General features: G+C 44.0%; 1 protein-coding gene across 4 annotated transcripts in view; it reads left to right on the forward strand.

Annotated features, from left to right (window-relative positions):
• Nucleotides 1-15,571, forward strand: part of CLIP2 (CAP-Gly domain containing linker protein 2) — an 81,299-nt gene that overhangs the window by 16,238 nt on the left and 49,490 nt on the right. The gene's annotated exons all lie outside the window — the stretch shown is intronic.

The raw sequence follows: 15,571 nt of genomic DNA on the forward strand, positions 1-15,571 counted from the left end.
AATGGTCTCCCTCTCCCAACTAATGTACAAACTGGACAGGTTGTGGAGCGGGTGGGAGACAGATGGATCCTCTGGTGTTAAGGGTTGACAGAGAGGTGCTGCTTCCTGACTGACTTGTCTGTACATTTATGCATACACAAACACTAAAATTTGAAGATCTAGTAATAATTAGGCAGATGGGAATCTTGCCCATGACCTTCTTAAATACTGCCCTGTAGCCCTTGCTTCTGGCCTGTGAGAATGCAAGAGTAAGAACCAGGCACTTAAGGTGATTTGTCCTGTGCTGATTACCTCAAATTAGTGCCTTTGTTTGAATAGAATAATTTCAAACGCTGGAATTTGAATGGTGACTTACCTAGACATACATACATGAGCTTTGCTGTCTATTGATGTATATCCAGTGTATACATAAGTTATACAGACTGCCAGTGTGCAGTATAGTTAACATGCTTGAGTTGTGTTTTCTTAGGACTCATTTCTCTGAGTTCTTTGACTGCTGGGTTGTTTTTTTATTAGGTATAACTTAAATATTCAAGGTTCAAGTTCTGTACGTAGTATTTTTTTACTCTGCTATAAAAGGCTTTCCTCTTGGTTCTAGGAAAAACCATCAGGATGATGTATATCCTATCAATCACTTGTGCATTCAGTATATTACACTTTCATTTGAGAATGTCAGTGGTTGCTTCTCAAGATCTGTCAACCTCTTGTTCCATAATAGTTCAGGCCACTGCCCACATGCCTGGCTACTTTGCTGTATGTTTCAATCACAAAAATACGTAATGTTTGGGAGAAGCAGGAAAGCCTTGAACCTGTCAGACAACGTTTTTAGCATGGGGATAATACTGTACAAAATTTGCTTTAGCATGCTATGGCAAAGTAGTCTGTGAAGATGATACTGCAAAAATGAGGGTCACCAGACAGTGCTATCTCTTGCCAGAGTAATGCAGAAGTATTAGTTATTTAAACAAAACAAACAAAAAACCCCATCTCTGAAGTTTCTGTTGTGGTGGGGCATGTGTCCTTGTCCCATATCCACCCTCCGTTGTGAGGGTGGCTCAGGCACAACCTCTGCACAGGGCATTCATACACAGACCCTACCTGCTCCTGAGTGACCCTGACTCTGCTCCATTACTGCACACCAGGGGCTCTGCCTTGCTCATGCATTTCTTCAGCTGAGCTTTCTCTTCTTCCAGTGACTGATAGTGTATGTATCATCTCCCCCACCCTGTAAATTCTTTCCTTAAACAGTATTGTGAAAGTCATAGTTTCAGCATGGTTTTTTGCACATGTGCAAGGTCTTGTTTAAGGGGCCAGTCACTGCATGAGATCATGGGCTGAGTTCCAGATCCTTCGGTGTAACACAGCACTGTAGAGAGTGGAGTGGCACCGTTCTTCCTCAGCTGAGGATTTGGCCCTAGATGTGGACATAAATGTTCGAATTGCACTTTTCTGTGTTTGGGTTTTAATATTAGAAAGACTGATTTCTTAATGTAGTATCCACATCAAAGATGCTGAAGTCTCCTTCTATCTGTTCACTAGAGGGAGGCGTGAATTGACAAAGGAAAATCTCAGGATAAGGCTTACAGACCTGGCTGTTTATTTTGAAGTTATTCCCTAGACCTATTTCTGTATTTCCCCCCTTGTTTCTCCTAGCACCTAGCTGTGAGAAATGAACTTGAAGGACTCCAGTGAAGTGACTATTTAGCTACCAGCTGTGAATCTCTCAAGGTGATTTACATTGGATTTATACTTGCAGAGTGGCATGGAATTATTTCCAGTTAATTTTTATCACTTTAAAAAAAAAAAAAAGAGGGAAAAAATCCGAGGCCTGTCTTCCCCTTGCAGGCTTTGCACAGAGGCGTCGGCAAACATAGTCAGCGCATGTGTTGCGGTATGGAAGAGTTAGCCAGCGCCGGGGTCCAATGCAGCCTTTCAGCTGAATGCAGGGCTTGTTTGCTGGAGCTTCTTTGTGCCTTGTTCAGCTATAGCCATCTGTCACTGTGATAGATGTGCAGGAAAGCTGGCCGAGCGTGGGCAAAACGGGCACCAAACTGAATTTGATATTTGCCCGAGAAGTTCCAAAATTAGTTTTATTCCTGCAAAAATGTGTGTATGGAGAAGGGGGAGCACTCTTGGGATGGTGGGTTGGTACTGTGCAGCCATTGTTCTGTGAGTGGTTTTGCTGCTTCTCTGCCTCTCAGGATGGTGCAGGGGGCTTCTAGGAGTTGCAGAACTGCTGGGGCATTCACAGCGTCGAGTCGTTCCTAGCTGGAAGGTGAGAACAGAGCACAAGGGAGCTGTTTACCCAGCACGCGCTAGGTGAATAGCTGTGATAAGGCTTGTAGCATTATCTTTGACGTCATCTGTAGCATCATCCTTTTGCTCCGAGTCCTGCACAAGAGCTACTGCTGTGTCTGTGCATGGTCTGTACCTGCTCGTCCTCTATCAAATCTCTGCAAAGGCCTGGCCAGCCCCTTGCTGCCTCCTGTTCCTCTCCTCTCCAATGATAATCTGAAGTGGTGAGCAAAGTGTACATTCCAAAATCCTGATGACTTGCCTATCTGCCCCTCTCTGAGAGCGGCAGCATCTGTGCTGGCAGTGAGGCCCAGCTGCAGCACAGACAATAATGAGATTCAGCCTTTGGTGGGGAAAAACTCCAAGAGAAAATATTCTTTTTTTTTTTTTTCCCCCCCTGTCAAAGTGGTTTAATTCTATTTCAGAGCCAAGTGGTCACATCACTAAAATTCTGACCACAGCATTTTGAGGATGCCTGCAGCCAAAGGATCTGGTGCTAGATGGCCGTAGAGACTGGATTTCATTGCCTTTCCTGGGATTAATCAGGTCTGGGCCACAGGAAGGTGACGGAGCTTTGCCCTATCCTCCCTCTTCTGTCTTGCTAACCTGCATCACTCAACTTTTGGCCTCTAAGTACATCACTGCTGTTCAGTCACAGCAGTACTGATAACCCAGCTTTATCAAGAGGAGGTAACTCATGCCAGCCTGAGGGCTGTTAGATCTGGTAGTGTGCAGCCAGCACTGAGTGCTTTCCCCAGTGTCACAGCTTTGCAGCCCCTCTGATGTACAGAGAAACAATGGCAGAGATGGAGAGGCTGAAAACAATTTTCTTTTGTGTTTAGTATGAATACTGCAAAGGCCTTTTTCTGCTTTGCTTCCCTCTTCTGTCACTGTCCAGGAAAGTGCCTTCATATGATATATAGGGTGTCTGGGATGGAAAGATCTTCTAAAGATACCAAGCTTTACATCAGGTCTTAAGAAGTTGCATGAAGGAGGCTGTATGTGAGGTGTTTGGAAAGCCCTGCAGAAACCATGAGCTCTGCTCTGTGCCTCCTTTGGGTATTTGCATGAGCTCTGTGAACTGTCCGTGCACTGAGAGTGCTTCCTGGGAGACTGTCAGGGTTTGCCTGACTCCAGGGGGATCTGAGCCTATTGGATTTTTCTGAACTCATGTGTCATCTCCACACTTATGTGCCTCTTGCTGGAAATGTCAAGAGGGTCTTCTCTATTTTCTTGGGCATGTACTCTGGCCTGTACTCTGCAGCTTGATGGAAGAAAACCAAGGTGGTTTGGATTACAAAATACAGAGCTGCAACATTGATCTCTATGAATTTGCTACCTTGGAGGAAGACTGAAGTCTCAAAAGCTTGAAGTATAGTTTCAATAAGAAAACATAGGTCTAATAAAGTGCAGAATTAAACTGTAACGATGTAGAGTCTGTTGGCTCTGAGCTGTCTCTTGGCTCTGGTAGCCTGGGGCTGGCTCAGAAAGACTCCACATCGAAGTTATATCTTCCAGACAGGATGTCAAAAGGAGATGCTCATTCTCCAGCTGTATCTGAGAGTTGTCAGAGGGCCTTTAGATGCAAATGAATTCTGAAAAACTTCACGCTTTCTTCTTCCTACCTTCCCATAAGCTGATCAGTACTGTCTGCAAAAGTGCAAGTAGATGTACTTTCCTTTATTCTTAGTCTGAAATACACAAAGATGCTTTGATTTCTTCTCTTCCCCAGCACTCTGTTCGTATTATTTTGTAGAAAGTTGAGCATCTCTTTTCCTTTCCCAGGCAGTGGAGATGCACCCTGTTAAACATTTCCATGTACTCTTGAAAACTTGCATTTTAAGTAACAGAACAGAGGATTACTGCAAATGTAGGAGGCTGTATATGCATGTATATATGATTTCACAGTTCATGGCTGTAGGTTTCTATAGAGAACAAATAATGATGTGGTTGTAACGTGGAGTCAGCTTGTCACACATGCATCAGAGTTATTTTTCCTGAAAACTTGTTTGGAGCCCCTGTTTTCTACCAGCTTGTGGAGTCTCCTCTTTGAACTTTCCTAGACTGGAGAGTTACTGTGTCTCCTCCCTGAGCTGGCCCTTTCAAAGACCCATGAGGTATAAGGGCTTTTTTTGGTGGTATTCTGGGTTAGGTGCATTGGCTTGTTGTGAGTGGGGGGTGCTTTTTTTTTTTTGTGAAGGAGAGCTGTCATTTCCACTGAAAGTCAGTGGAGGACTGGCACCTGACATGGATCACTGGAAAAACTTAACCTCAGTGAGTGGTGTCCAAGCCAACTATGCCTCTGCCTTCTGTGCCATAAAGCTGGATCAATGGAAAAAATAAGTACTGCTGCTTTGTGGTAACTATTTTCCTTAAAACCAGACTGAAAATTCATCTTTAGCTGTCTCTGGAGAGGATTTCCCACAAGTGCATTGGCTTATTTCCCATGCTTCAAGTGAAGAAAGTTACTGCTCTTAACCCCATGTGCAAGAGAAGTTTCTGTGCCAAAGGTGTGGGTCACTGATAAAGGACTCAATATAATGCTTGGATTTTTTGTTACTTAAAAATCTCACATGTCTTGGTTTCTTTCCCACCCTCCTCCTGGAAAAGCCTGCTTTTGCCTGGAGTTGCAAGATGAAGAGAGAATGGAAGCTGTGATGAATGGGTCCACACAGCCCTCCCAGCTGGTGGAACAGGTGAAAGCCACTGGGAAGGAAAGTGTTCACATTTCAGAGTGTTTTTTGTCTGCTCAGAGCAGTGTTAGAGGAGAAAGTCTTGCCTTTCATACTGCATTTTCCTGTCAGCTGGCTCTAGCATTCATTTACAGTGTTTTTTATGCTTCTTTAATATCTTCTTCAATTAAAGAATTCTGGCAAAAGGAGGAGGAAAAAAGGAAAATTAGTATTTGCAGATGGAGCTGGCCAACACTGGGACCTCAGTGCTAGAGGCAAAAAAGCCCAGACCTGTTAATCTTCTGTGAGATTTAAATGCATCCAGTCTGAATCCAACCTACATCTTGAATTTCAGATGGATCTTGTCTTTCTGAATGGGCAGGTGCAAGTATCTATGACTTCAATATCATATTTAGACATGGTTATGAGTATCAAAACAGTTTTTCAGTGGGTGCCCAGTTTTATTGCCAAAAGCTGTAGTTTGATAGCTAAACTATACAGCATTGCCAGGACCCTGGGAATGCCTTCTCATTTTCATGAAAGTGTGAATACATTATTTTTAATGAAAAGTAAATGCACAGAACTATTAATATTTGCTGGCATAATGTCCGCCTTTACAAACACTGTATGACGCTTGTTCACTAAAAAATAAAAGTGAAGCAGACTGGAGTGCTCACAGGGCCATTGAAGAGCACTAGATTGGCTCCATTAGGGTAGTTAACTAAGTCGGTTGTAATGAGGGTTTATAAGCCTGAGCTGTGCTAGTTATTGGGGCAGTTAGTTGCACTTGGTTTCTGGTTGCTAATCACAGAATCAGGTAGGTTGGAAAAGACCTTGAAGATCATCTAGTCCTTTAACCTCACACTGACTGTTGAACTGTTAATAATGGGCTGAGGCTGGTTACGTCCTGGGGGATGGTTGCTGCTGTGCTGAGGGTATGAGCTTCATGTTGATCTGGCAGCGGCTGGGGCGGGTTTGCTGGTGCAGTTGCTGAGTTTTCATTAGGTGGGATGTGTGATCACAGTTGTCACCCCAACCTGAATGTGATAAATCACTCTTAGCATCAGAGAAGAGGCCAACAGAGGGTTGGAGAGACTGGACTCCATCCCAGGTCCCTCTTTGCAATTAAAGGAGGTTTCCTTTGAAAATTGAGTGGCATAATCTTTTTGTCAGGGTTGAATCTGGTTTTGAGTCTCCTGGGGGGTAGGGAGAGAGTTAACTTTTTCTGATTTGTTTTGTAGAAATGCAGTTACCTTCTGATGGCTGCTTCTAGATTCAGAGACTCAACAATACTATATGGATGGATCTCTTTGCATACATCTAGGCCCCATCATTAATGAGCTGTATACCCGCATGAGTTCTGCTGGAGGAGTCTAAATCTCACCACCACCTTAGCTCCTCTATAGGATTACTGCCTTGCTCTTACCTTCCTCAGTGGGTAAACTTCATGCCTTTTTATTTATCTGCAATAGGGTTACAGTTACATCTTGGTAAATTAACTTGGAAATTAGCCCCTCGAGCTTCTCAGGATGTTGTTGGAGTAGATTGGCTGGATGCATAGCAATAAGAAGTAATTTCTGTTGCCTCTAGGATTATTCTGCAGTAAAACAGAGGAAGGGAAGGTGTCCTTGATGAGGAATTCATGCCTTGGTAATAAGAGAGCTTGGGCAGGTTATTCACAGGTAATCATTGATGGTTTGTCAGTTCTTAACACAGGCTTTGTTATAAAGCTGCAAGAAAGAGTGCTGAGGCTGTCTGGTTTTGTATCAATCTATTAATTCTCATTCCCAAATAAATATTAAAGACACTAAACTACTGTTTTGCCTGAAACAAAAGAAATGGGATTGTAGTGTCCGGAGCAGCTGATTGACTGGCACAGACAGAGGGAGCTAATTCTTGTCTATTCAAAGGCTTTGTGGTTCTTGATTAGTATTAACTTGGGGTGTTGTGCGCTGGTGAATTGAGAGAAGAGGCCCCACATCGTGGGGCCAGAGGCTGCTATTATTTCTAGCAAACATTTGGTTTTGTTGTTTTGCTTCAGGCCTCATGGAGCAATCGGTATTGTCAGCTCTCATCTGATCACTGTCCTCAGTTAAAGCCATGCTGCGAGCGGGAATGGATATTCCTCCCTGGAAATGCGTCATCGGTGTCTGAAGTTTGATTAGGTCTTGCTTTATCTCAGTGGGTCTGTGTACACAGCAACTTCAGTTCCTAGGGGAATTGGGAGGATGAGGTGCCAACGATCATGTTTTAAGATCAAATGCCTCTGACTACTACAGTATCAGCAGATTATCTATCAATTAGTAGTAAGAGCTACAGTATCCACCTACACACAGGCAGTCATTTGTTCGAGAAGTTATCGGATATCTGAAAGAAAACAAGAGTGTGTTTTCAAGGGCTGCACAGGAAAAACTGCAAATGAGAGTTGCTGGTTTGCTGATTTAGGATTGATGTACAGCTCAAATGGACAAGTGAGGCTGGCAGGGAAACCATAGTGGCTGATGGTCAGTACAGCTGAGGTGTAGGAACTGCGCCAACCACCCGAGAAGCTTTGCTGAGTGGTTGTTAGAACTTGAGCGTGTTTATTCATCCTTACTGTGGGGTGACTGAAGTGCCCTGCATGTAGGTCATGTCACTCTATACAAACCCACTTGCTCATGGAGGTGGATGCTCTCGTGAGACCCTGCATATTTGCTTCTAATCCCCACTGCGTATCCAGAAGCCAAATGTTTTCTGGCATGGGTGTGGACCAACTGTTTGACTATTTGCATAGGGCTCCTATTCAGCTTACATGTCCCTTTCATGAGCCATGTGGTCTGCCAGCCTGCAGTCTGAAATATGTTTTGTATAAGGGTTTCTAGGGGCTTTTTGGAGGTGGTGGTTCCCCCCACCCCTGCTTCTGGTTCCCCTCTTGGAGAGGGGAAGGACCTTTGTCAGCATTCCTCTCTCAAGGAGAAGGGGTTTGATGCATTTCAAGCAATATAAAAGAGCATTGAATCAATCTTGATTTAATCAGCTTTATAGGTGACATCTAGGGACAACTGAGAGTCTGATTTTAATTGTCTTAATCATTAGATGCTCTTAGAAGGATTTGATATAGTTAATCCTTAATATTCAGCACACTCATTGTAGAATGAGATGCAAGCGCACACTGAAGGCATATGGAGGTCAGACGCCCTCCTGCTCTCTCTGTAGTTCCTCGCAGAACAGCAGGGAAAGAAAATCTGCTTCCCACAGATGTTCAGTTTATGGTGGTTTGAATATAATGAACCGAATCCCGTTCAGATGGGCTGGTGTAAGTCTGCAGTAACATTGGTACGCTTGTGGTTACACCCATTGGAGTAAGGGTGAAGCTCCTGGGCAGAATCTGCTCCTGCATGTTCTGCCTTGAACAATTGAACTGATCCTGCAAGAGCAGATTAATCATTAGAGGCCTGAGCCAATATTCATTGAAATCAAAAGAAGGATTCCCTCTGGCATAGATGGATTTAGGATGAGAATCCATAGGATTACAGTGGCATCAGGCTGTTGTTACATAGTATTGGCTGTTGGTGGGATTTAACTATCACACGTTGACCTTGCATGTGAGCCTTCTCCTTGCAAGCAGTTAAGTAGGTGAATTGGTCTCCACAAAAAGCCTTAAAATATTTAGAATAGATATTTTTCTTTATTTTTGTTTCAGTAGGATATTTACTTTTTTTAAATAAAGATGCTAGAAAGTAATATCCGTTTAATTTTATTTTTTTTTTTGCAGTAGAGAGGTCTGTAGGAAAACTCCATGTATTGTAATACTCCTTATTTTATAAGGAGTTGTCAAAATTGGGCTGTGATTTAAGCGGCTCCATTCAGAACACAGTTGATGGCCTCTCTACTACAAAATGTGACTGTTTCAGCAATGCTGTTTTACAGCACAGTAAACGTGTGTGCTGTGTGTGAGTCGTGGATGGCCTAGACAGTGCAGCAGAACGCTTTACTCACATGGTCTTGTTTACAGAATTCTTTGTGAGAAAGGAAATATTTGTGCATGGGGATTTTAAATGGCTGTAGAAGGTGGCAGTGATGAACTTTGCCATGAGTATCTTAAAAAACAAACCTAAGCTGAAAATTCAGAAATTAGTGTGAACTAGCACACTGCTGGTCCTTTAATTTGCAGGGCAGCATTACACAGGAGTGTTTCCAAGCTGCTTTATGACTTCCTACCAAGCACAAACTGCAAGTCCTTATCACTTTCTGTATATAAGTCTGCTATGCACATATGAAACTTCTCTGTTTAGACACTCTGAATGCTTCACTACTACCTGTGAAGCTGTGAGGTAGGTCAGTATTATCTGTGTTTCACACACAAGACAGCTTGGCGAACTAAGTATTGCCCTATGTCATCCTGTGTGTCAGAGGTGAACGTGGAACAGTTATCCTGGCCAGCAGGTTTTTCTGTCCTTTTGCCCTTCTGGTCCTGGCACCAGGAGCAGCAGCTTCCCTCTCTTGACACTGCTTCACGTAGTCCTTTGCATTGACTGAAGTGCTGTGTCTGTAAACGTTAGTGCATTTGTAATTTGGCTGAGAGTTTGCAGTCCCTGAGCATATAGGGCATCTCAGCCCTGCACTTGGGGTGTGCTTGTCTTTTTTCACACTGAAACCTGTACAGTTGTTCAGGATTCACATCCCTGAAGATGACAGGAGCCTTATGTGTTGCTGTACAATTTATTTCATAGAATTACTTATTGTAGGATGTTATATTTGGAGGTATTTGCCCAAAGAAACCTGCCAGAAGTTAGAAGGGCTTGATGCAGACTTAGAGCAAAAAAATTTCAGATAAGGATGGTATGATCTTGAGAAAGTATCTAAAAAGGGCTTGGGGACATCTTCCTCACTGCTTGACTGCTGTCCTGGCCAGGTGTGTTCAAAGGATAAAAGCATAAAACTGATCATCTAATAAAGTTCTGAAGAAGTCGCATAAGAGAGAGGGATAGTTCCCATGCAAGTCTTTCAAACCAGTAAGGTGTACTGGGATTGGGAGCATACTGTGTGCTCAAAGATAGTCAAGGTGCCTGGTGGAACCATGTGCTGAGACTTTTGTACTGCTCAACTGGGCAACTCCCACAGCTTTGTCCATGATCTCTCACTTCACATTATGGATTTCACCACCACTGCTTCTCCTTTCACCCATCACCACCCCTGGAAAGCATGTAACGTGTCATTGCTGGTGATCACCGAGACTGCTGTTGGGTTTGAGATACCTGCTATGGGTTTCTACATTCATATCATAGCTCAGATATTTTTGGGGGGTCAGATCTGGATCATAGTAATCTTTTTTTTTTTTCTCAAAAATAAAAAAAATTTAGATACTCACTGCAAATCATTGCTTTGGGTTTTCTGCAAATAATGCCTGTTTGTGTACAGCTCATTGCCTTTTGAATTGGATACTTAGCTGTTCAAGACAGCTATTTGGAATAAAGTAGATGACTCAGTGTTAATCTGCTCTCAAATATCCTTTTTATTAGATTAGGCAAAACAAAACCAGCCTGACGAACTCTGTGTTCTACGTAGTGTGGATCTGTGTACAATCAGGCTATTGTGTGACCTTTGCGGGAGATGTATAGTCTGTGTGATCTGCGCATGGATGTATGGCTGCAAAAATAAATGGCCGATGAAGTAATGAATCGAAGCTATGTTCCAGCACAAGCGCAGCCCTGGGGTTGTGTGCAAGTTTAGCTATTAAAAGATGTTGGATCTTTACCTTTCCTATAGTTCCCCTGGGATCCTGGGGATGCTGCAGATGGCCACTGAAGTATCCCTCTTTCAGGCAAGTTGGATGGATGATTCAAAGGGATAGTATAATTGTATTGCTGTTACATTTCTGCTGAGAAGGGAAAAAAAAAGTCTGTGTGCAAGACAGAAAGCAGGGTGCTTGCCTTTCTGCAGATACCATCCTAGTTGTTCAGTTAACAGTGGCTTAACTCTGCTGTCTTCCAGGATAACTGGTTACACTGGAAACAAGCCTCTTAGCATGCTGATAAGGAGCTAACCAAGAATCCTCCTTCATTATGATGTCAGGTGTTACATTTTTGTACTTTATCTCCCAGGACTAGCTGTAGACCCGGCGTGAGAAAGTACATTTCATGGCTGCAGGCTGTGAGTTCTTGTAAAGAGCAATCACTGTGAAGATTAGCCCAACTCCTGCCAGAGGGAAGCAGAGCAAAGTAGTATTGGAAAGTCAGAGAAGAGCTTGTGCTTGTACCTAGGAAATGTTTCTGAGAATCAGCAGGTAAAAATGAGTTATCAATCAAGAGAGAAAGAGTAGGGAAGATCTTACTGATGTGGTCTGTTGCTCCATGTCTAGCCCTTCACGTAGGGAACACCTCCCAGGTGCCAGCAGAGCACTTGCTGCCTGAGCTCGTAATTTCCAGCTGCACAAATGCACCCCTGGCTTGAATTAAAGGATGCTTTAAGCTTGAGCTGGGCGCATGCGGGCCTCTGAAGTACTGCTGGTCCTAGGTGCAGCAGGAGCACAGGTATAAGTGGCATGGCTCATCAGCACTCATGCCAGGCAAAATGCTGTGCTACAGTAGAGCTGATCTGACTTGAGTGGGGTAACCAGATCATCTGAGTAAGGATGTAATAGAGGGTTATAATGCTCGTTATATAGCTGCAGTAAGTACTGTGCTCAAAGGCAGTCTATGCCAAAGTCACAGTCAAACTAGGCTCTTTCCTGGCCGTTTAACCTTCCTTTTCTGTGGATTGATAGAGGTATGGCCACTCTGCTTGTGCATGGCTGCTCAGGCTATATCCTGTGAGTAAATACCCTGAGTTACACGCACACAGCAACTTCTGTATCACATCCCCTGTACAGGCTGTTCATGGAGCTGCTGATTCCCCGGTCTGGCTCCAGTCTGATCATAAGAGTAATAATTACACTCTTGATGGACCAAGCCAGGCTATTTAATTAGTACCTTCTCTTCTACATTTTATTGGTAGTGAGCTAACTCTATCATTTATGAGTAAGTGGATGGCCTTTGTGTGTACACCTGCTTGAGCAATGTACTGCTTGGCTGCTCATCTCTTTTAGTTAGTGCTGTAGCTGGTTAGGAACATCACCAGAGTCTATCTTAGTGGGTTTTATGTGGGAATGATGCCTGAGCAAAAATCCTACACTTAAAAAAGCTGTGACTTGATTGCTTTTCTGGTGGAGAGAAAGCACTATGGTTTGCTTGGCTGCTCTTTACAATGTTTGGTACTCAAGATAAATATCTCCAGTTCAGAAGGTGTCCTGAGACTGCTCCTTTCTCTTTGCTATTGCCAGTGCTCTGCCTGGGAAATTGTTTATAAATGTCTCATTAAAGACCTGTGTCTGCCTCCTTTTCTTTCTTTTTGTCATCGGATCAGCTCACTGAGAGCAGCTGTCTTCACTTCCGTAATAGCAGCCCCAAAACCACGCTTGTGCCTTAAAAGTTCCCACAGCCTAAGAAACCACGGACAACTGTGCACATATGTATGTGCCGGCGTTTGCAGACATGGTGGGTTTAGACTGAGCTCGTTCCCAAGCTTTTCCGTGCTTCGTTGAAAAGAAAAGACTCAAAGTTAGCTTTGTGCTAGATTGATAAAGAAGCTGAACATATGGTGTGACTACAGCTTTGCAACCGGAGGGCTGGGGCCGTGTCTGAGCGCGTACTGGTGATTCAGGGGAGGTTGTGTTACGTGGTACATCGCTTGGCTGCTGGAAGGAAGATCCCCGTGCCTGGTAGGAGCCATCCCTGTAAGTGCGTCTGCCCCAGTTGGTGTTCTCGCTCTCGGGGTTGTCTCTTGGGCTACCTCACTTTCTAACTCTCCTTTCTGTCCTGAAGTCTTTTAGTAGTTGCAATGGTCTGGGTAAGTTAACCTGGTTTGGATATGGGGCTGGGGGGAAGGACTTATCAAATCTTTACAGCTAAGTGCTTGTTTTAATGGAAAACTATATCGTCTAGTTAGAATAAGCTATAGTGAATAAAGCAAATAATGCTTCCAAGTGGAATATTCTCTAGCTGAAATGATTGTACTTATTTATGGAAGAATGAAGCCTGTATTATTCTGTAATACACCAGGAGTTACTACAGCATAGTCCTAGTTTTTCAGATGTGTCTGACTTACTTCTAGAGGCAGGGGTGGCACAAGCTGGGGAGGAAGGCATGGGTGCTCTGTTCTTTTTGTCAAACCTGACGTACCCTTAAAATTATGGGATCTTTGTTTCCCCAGAAAATAGTGAAAACAGGCTGCTGCTTCCAGAGGTGTGATAGATGGGCCCTGTGTTCAGACTGGAAAATGTTGAATAGTGTATTTAAACATGAGTGCTGAAAGAATATACTTATGGTTTTAAAAATAATAATTATGTAAAAATTAAGACTGTAATCTTGAAATTAATAGATCCATCCATATGCTGCAAGTTAATTATCCCTCAGTGAAAGAAACCTTGTGCATTTTCTACTAGTCACTTGCCTCTCTAGTGCCCTGTGCTGCCAAAACCTATCTGCTTTGCATATTTTGTTGAATACTATTGTTTATTAAAAAAACTTAAAATCCTCACACATAACATACATCTTTGCTGTTCTTTTAAGAATTACACTGGATCTGACCTAGCATAGCTGGTAAACCCCCGGCTCCTCCATCCCTCCCATCTCCAGTGGGCACGAAGAATGCACGTCTCGCCTGTGGCAGAGCAGATTTCGTACCAGTCAGCCTTTTAATGAGACCTTTATAAGAAAACCTTTGTTCAGTATGTCTGTCTGAGGCTCAGTGCCCTTCCCAGCTGCCCTTCTGAAGACAAATATCTGCCTTAATGGGCATCTCCTTGCATTCAATGCAAAGCAACTTTGCAGTGGTTCTCATTTGATTTTGCTTGCTCGTTCATAATTCTTGTTCCCTTTCTTATTGTCCTCTTTTCCTTCCTCCTCATCACAGGTTTCTTTCTACATATGTCTCCTCCCTTCAAAGGAGATAGAGCCAGTGATGCTGAAGTTGCATCGCGTGCTAATATCCATGCCATGGGGGTTATTCCAGGGAACAGCAGGGGCAATAGATTTCCAGGGTGCCAGATGCAGAGTCTCTGTGCCAGATTACAGCCTTAACTTTACAGCTTTGAACTTGCACAGCTTTCAGTTGTCGTTTCCAAGTCAGCCATAAATCTCTTGGGCTGTTTCCTCCCACAATGTGCTGCCCAGGCATTCGGCTATCACCTGCAAAGCATTGCTTTCTCTTGAAGTCACCTCTTCCCTCTTTATTTCTGCCCTATCCTGCATCTTGAAAGGGCTGTGATAAATCTTGTGGAAAACAGCTGCTTCATTGCTGGGCTTGATAATTTAAATTTGGGTATGGCAGAGTGGGCTGGTTTTCACTTGATTGCCGACAACATCATGTTTATGTAATCCAAGCTGCTCTGAGACGCTCCAATCCCTGTGTGGGAACCTAGAAATAACGTGTGGTGAGGCCTCACCATCACAGAGTGCTGTGAAGGCAGCAGCCAGCCAGCCCTTCTCCCATGGGAGACCCCATCAGCCTGTGTAGCTGGTGCTGCCAAGCGAAGCCCCATCTCCTGCCTGTGCCGGTGGCAGCTCCTGGAGGTGCAGCAGACTGTACCTCCTCATCTCTTGCCTGGTAGATCAGCTACTGTAGTTGATTAGGGACTGAGGCTTGAGTCTTTGACAACAGATGCTCTGGACTGTCCTTCATTCCCTTCTCTCTAGAGGAAGCTCTAATCAACTCTGCTCTCCATTGGTTAGTGAATTTCTGTAGTGTTATGCTTGGAGATTAAATGGTATTTCAGACCCAGAGAAGCTTATAGGAATTGCAATGTAGAAGCAATAGGTAACAAACACAGCCAGGAGCTGATAGAGACTTGGTTTTAAAGACAACTCACTGCTATTCTGTACCTTCAGCTTGTAGTGGAGAGTGGTGGTGTGTTGAATGGGAAAGTATCATCCACCACAAATGTTCAGTGCCCTGAGTACAGGCTGCAGCTTGAACAGGGGCAGTGTCTGACATCCCAGCTGTGACCCCATCCCCATGTCATCACCCGAGCATTGAACCAAACAGCAAGCCAGGCTGCTCTAATGCCTCTTAGGCTCTTACCTAATCCTTGTGGCAGTAAAAACATCATTATTCCTTTTAGCTGGCACCCCTGTGGCCAGCAGTGGGGCTTTCCCACTGACAAAATCTGTCAAATAAGCTTTATGGTTCCCTGGTCATGGGACTGTCCTGGAGCCCTGCCCAGTCTGGGAGGGAGTGGAGCGGGTACCAAAGTTTTTTTGAATAGTTAGTTTGGATGCAGGGCTGCACGTTGAGAGATAGGAGCTGCAAGGCATGCTGCCCTTGCAGAGGTTAGTGGTATCTACAGCATGGGCCAGTGACAGTGACACTTCTGCCTGGCTGGTACAGGTTTTCTTGGAGGCTAGTGGATGAGAAGTTTATTGATTGCCATGGAGAAGGAACGCAGCCCAGGAGTGGACAGGCAGTTCTGTGCTGCATGTCAGGCTGTCTTGTGAAGTGGTGGGATTTGAGGGTAAAAACCTATGAAAAATAAAAGCGAGAAGGAAGAAGTCCTCTCCTAGGGATACTCTTGCGAATATCATGTGTTT

This window comes from Athene noctua, chromosome 19 (assembly GCF_965140245.1).
Source record: "Athene noctua chromosome 19, bAthNoc1.hap1.1, whole genome shotgun sequence".
NCBI lineage: Eukaryota > Metazoa > Chordata > Aves > Strigiformes > Strigidae > Athene > Athene noctua.